Source organism: Henckelia pumila, chromosome 1 (assembly GCF_033568475.1).
Source record: "Henckelia pumila isolate YLH828 chromosome 1, ASM3356847v2, whole genome shotgun sequence".
Lineage (NCBI taxonomy): Eukaryota > Viridiplantae > Streptophyta > Magnoliopsida > Lamiales > Gesneriaceae > Henckelia > Henckelia pumila.
Genome location: NC_133120.1, coordinates 158,466,200 through 158,471,826, shown reverse-complemented (window position 1 = coordinate 158,471,826; position 5,627 = coordinate 158,466,200).

Here is a 5,627-nt window from a genome sequence, read left to right as displayed (position 1 = left end):
ATGGTTCCTGAGGTGTGGGATCGTTATTTTGTATTTCGGGTTCTTCTCGAACTTCTTCGAGTTCCATCATCTCGCCTTTCTTATCCAATAAGAATTCCTTCTCCAAGAAGGTGGCATTCCTAGAAACAAACACCTTTGTTTCAGCAGGATAATAGAAATAATATCCGATTGAATTCTTCGGATACCCCACAAAATAACACAAGCTGGATCGACTATCCAACTTATCTCCCACTGTCCGCTTCACGTAAGCAGGACATCCCCAAATCCTCAAGTACGAATACTTAGGAGCTTTTGCCATTCCATAACTCGTATGGTGTTTTGTCCACTGCTTTAGTGTGGACGTTGTTCAACAACAATACCACCGTTTCAAGCGCATAGCCCCAAAACGAAGGTGGAAGCTCAGTGAAGCTCATCATAGATCGAACCCTGTCCAACAAAGTTCGATTACGACGCTCCGATACACCATTAAGCTGTGGTGTCATAAGGAGGAGTCCCACTGAGAGAGAATCCCATTCTCTTTTAGATAGTCCAAAAACTCGGTACTCAAGTATTCTCCACCTCGATCCGATCGAAGTGCTTTAATACTTTTACCTAGCTTGTTTTCTACTTCAGCCTTGAATTCTTTGAAACTTTTCAAATGCTTCAGACTTATATTTCATTAAAATATAAATACCCATACCTTGAATAATCATCAGTAAAGGTAATGAAGTAGGTGTGGCCATGTTGAGTCCCTACTCTAAATGGACCACAAACATCTGTAGGGATCAAATCCAACAGATTCTGACTACCTCAGGTTTCCCCTTAAAAGGAGATTTAGTCATTTTTCCTTTTAGGCAGGATTCACAAAGTAGGTAGAGAGTTAATATCAGACATATCAAACATGCCCTCTCCCACTAGCTTGTTCAACTTCCTTGAGGAAATATGACCTAGTTTAGCGTGCCAAAGGTTTGCCGGGTTTTGACTATCGATTTTCCTTTTGTTTGTTGTCGCCGGTTTGTCAATACAATTCACTGGAACGTCTTTTAGTTTTAAATTGTATAGATCGTTTTCAAGTTGTCCATTTCCAATTAAACATTATTCTTGTAAATATTGCAAATCCCCATTCACAAAATTACAAGAATAACCATCTCTATCAAGCATAGAAATAGAAATAATGTTTTTAATTAAATCTGGCACAAATAAAACATCTCTCAACAATAATTTAAAACCGTTCTGCAAAAATGTCTCCTATAGCTTTGGATTTATCTCTGGAACCATTCCCGAGCCTTGACTGGGTCTCACCCATCCTTAGCCTATACTTCTTGTCATCATTTGCAACTCATTGCAAATATGAGATCTACATCTGGTATCCAATACCCAAGAAGTAGTATTAAGAAAAACATTTTAATGTAAAACATACCCTTTGCAGTTCGCAACTGCTTGAGGTATTCCTTGCAGTTACGTTTCCAATGACCGGGTTTCTTGCAATGATGGCAAACTTGTTTAGACTTGTCCAATTTTGCATGTAACATTTGGCCTTGAGATCATGGTCCAACCATTTCTCTAGTTCGGCCAACCTTTCGGCAGAGTTACATCAGCCGGGCTGTTTTCGGAGAAGCCTTTTCTAACACTTTAGAAAATCTTTTCCGAACTTAGGACAATCTTAACTTATGGAATCATTCTGTATTGTTTGCGTCAATAAGTTTGTTTTGTTGGAGAACAGAAGCATGTGGATTACTGAGATAAAACAGACAATTATCGATGATTGTTTTTTAAAATAATTTACTAAGACATAAAATTGGCGAATTTTAGTTTATGAATCTCACTCCCACTATTTTAACGATTTCACCACCCTCTAGTGAAAACGGGAAACTTTTTCCTTAGTGAGAACATGGAGTCCAATTGACAAACTTATGGTCCCGAATAATATCAGCCAACCATAATTCTCAAAAGGTAGAGCCCAATTGCTTCCAAAGCAACCCCCATGTGTTTACCTAATGTCCAATAAGGGCCCAATAATATGACGCCGTTTAAAGTGACATGTCAAGATGACCCATCAATATTAAGTTGTGATGGACGGTCGCCATGTGGATCCCCCAATAATATGAGCCGATCCCATGGGAGTTCCACCCAACTTACAAACATTTGTCGATCCAATGTACAGCTTTCCGACGGACGGGCCCCCCAATAATATGAGCCGGACCGTATCCGCGGGTAGCATCACATACATTGACCGTTGATGGAAGGTAGGAACATTTAAACAATATTTAAATTTCCTTTATTATCTTGATATAAATTTTAAATCATATTTAAAATGAGGGATTTTATTTATAAAAATATTTGTCTCATCATATTTAATTTATTGCATGCATTGCCGGATTCACGCAATTTATGTCTAAACATGCATACAATCATAATATCACATATTATATATGATGATCGATTCCATTTCTAATTGACCCGTGGTTGCCAATCACGGGTCTTAGGTCCAATCCTAGGTAATATGCAGTATGCAAATGCAATCCTATTACATATGCTTCCAATTTACATTTCTTCAGTCTTCATTGTACTGCTGGGCCCACCATCTTCAAATCTTGATCTCCCACTAAATCTAATGTATTTACAATAAATAACAATGACAAGTAGGGGATACATTTTTAGGGGTTGGGAACGGGCTATAAACCAAGCCCACTTTTATTACATATGACATTCATATCGGGCCATAAACCAGGCCCATTAATAAAACCAACAACAATAAAGACAAAATGTAAATTCCTAACATACACCTACAAAATTGGTCATGGCAATCGATCATCCTTATCCAATAACATTTAATTCAAAATTAATTTATTGGATAACATGCTGTGGCAATTCAAATTTAAACAAGATAAAATCATATTTTATATATAAAATCACATTTCACATATAAAATCATATTTTATCTCCATATCAAATAAAATCATATTTTATCTATAAAATCCAATTTTACAAATAAAATCATATTTTACTCAATATATCATAAGATCATATCTTATCATCAATTGTACCAAAATAAATTGATTTCAAAATTCAATTTACGGATAAAATATTAAAATTTTCCAAAAATTCAAATTTATCCAAAATCAATTTTAAAATTTACGGACTCGAACAATTCGATCCGAAATCTCGTGAACCAATCAAAAACAATTTTTGACCGGACCAAAAATAAAATTTTAACATATTAAAATTAATTTTTTAATAAAATATTAATTTTATCCCCGGGCCACCCGGGACACTCCCGGGTTGGCCCGCACCCGGGGCGCGGGCCGGGGGGAGCCCGGCTGCCCCCTTAGGGCAGCGCCTGGCGCCGCCCCTGGGCGGCGCCGTGCGCTGCCCTGGGCGGCGCCGAGCGCCGCCCCTGGGCAGCGCCGAGCGCTGCCCTGCGCAGCGCCCAGCGCTGCCTGGCAGCGCACAGCGCTGCCCTGGGCGGCGCCGTGCGCCCCCTTTGGGCGGCGCCGTGCGCCGCCCGTGGCAGCAACAATTGCTGCCCCACCGGGCAGCGATCCAATCGCTGCCCGGGTTTTGCCCCGAAAAAAAAAATTTTTTTTTTATTAAAATATTTATTTTGTTTCATAAACCGAGACTCAAAAATTTTGTACAATTGATTATTCAATCGATTGATCTGAGCAACCTGGCTCTGATACCACTGTTGGAAAACTGGCGAGTTCCCAGACCAATTACGATTGATACCCGGTGCAGCGGAAGTTTAAAAATTTTTCATGGAACGTTTCCATGGTATGGGTATCAACCGTTCATCGATTGAATTACGTGTGTGTAAAATTTAAATAACAATTAAATAAATTTTACCTCAAATCTCGCAACGAGATTAATGGACACCAACAGAAACAATTCTGCTCTTGTTGTCTCTCCCTGGAACCGATGAACGCCTTCAATCATGTCCACGAACAGAGGTTTTAATCCCTCTGATAGATTGCACTAGAAAATCTATCAGAAGTTTTCTGCGAAGAGAATACACGAATTTGATTCGCTATTCCAGACTGCAATTCAAAATCACAGACCGGAATTTCTCAGACAGAGAGGGAGGGGGGCGACGGCCAAGCTTGAGAGAGGGGCTAGGGTTTCGATTTTTTCTCTCAAAATTATGAGCTATCGTGTGTAATTTCTGTACTGAAATAACTTATTTATAATGCAGGCCACTAACACCTTAGGGCCCATTAGTCATAAGCTGGGGCCCGACAAGCAAAGCCCGCTCGTTCAGAAATTAATATAAAATTCATCGTGACTCCGATTGATGAAACGATTTCACCAATGTGCACAGAAACCATTTCTGCACGTTTTAAAGTCAAAATAAATTTTCCTGAATCCGAATTCAGTGGTTTCCAAAAATGTCCATCCCTATGTCATTTTAGGAAATCCTACTCCCTTACTCTTATTTAAGAAGTCCAACTCCTTAGTTCATTAAATTTAACTCTTTAAATTTAACTATCTCAACGGGGATTAAAACCCCATTACACTGTGTGACCCTCAATGGTTCAGGGATACAGCTAGCCGTGGGCTCACAACTCCTTTGTGACTCGGAACAACACTTTCCGACTTGCCCAACGAATCATGGTAAAGCGCCTAGCAACATCGCCCCATGATTCCCTAGGTATCACTGATAGTGCCTACAAGAACCAGTAGATTTTGGTTAACGTACAGTACGTCCCTTCATCCATATATCCCGATCGAATCAACACCCATTGGTATATCGAGAGTCGCTCAAGATTCGATAACTATGCAATACATCTTGAAGATCAAATTAGTGACATCGCATGTGCTACTAAGAAACCATTTCTTAAATCACATCAAGTACTCTGGCCAGAGATTTGTCACACTAATATCTCCTCAATCGCATAGGATATCCACACTCGCAAGTATGTGGTGAATCCTTGACAACAATGCATTGACTCCTATATGTGTCGTAACTGTACCCAATCTCGACACCTGATGACCCCCTCAGAGTCGGTAAACGAGTCAAAGCACAGTACTAGCATATAGAGTCTCCATGATGTTTCAAGTCGTAAGGACTAATGGTGTACAACCAAAACCGCGGACTTTATCCACTCGATAAGTGATAACCACTTGGAAAGTCCGGATAGGGTAGTTCGACTATTCATCCTATGAATATCCATTTGCATGCTTCGAACATCTCCATGTTCCCTACCAATGAAACGTGGTACTCCGCATCGCAAATGCTAGTCTCAAACTCGAGCGATCCTTATCCTTATTATCGGACGGCTCAATCGACTAGGAACGGTTTTAGAATATACAGTGACTATAAGATGTATTTCATGATAGACATCTCCATGTTCTACCACATCTTACATACACTATAGTATATTCAAGGTCTTTATCAAAACAACAATAGTATATCACAATATAACAATATGAAGTAATATAAAGTCATTGCCATAAAAGTGTAAATAATATTAAACAAAAGATTGTTTATACAAAGAGTCAACAAAGCCCATAGCCACACAGTTGGCTCACTGGGCACCCACTCTTACAGAAAAGACAAAGAAAATGTCATTAATGAATGTAAAATTATATAAACAAAGATTGTTTATACATAGAGTCATAAAAGCCCTTAGCCACAAGTTGGCTAACCG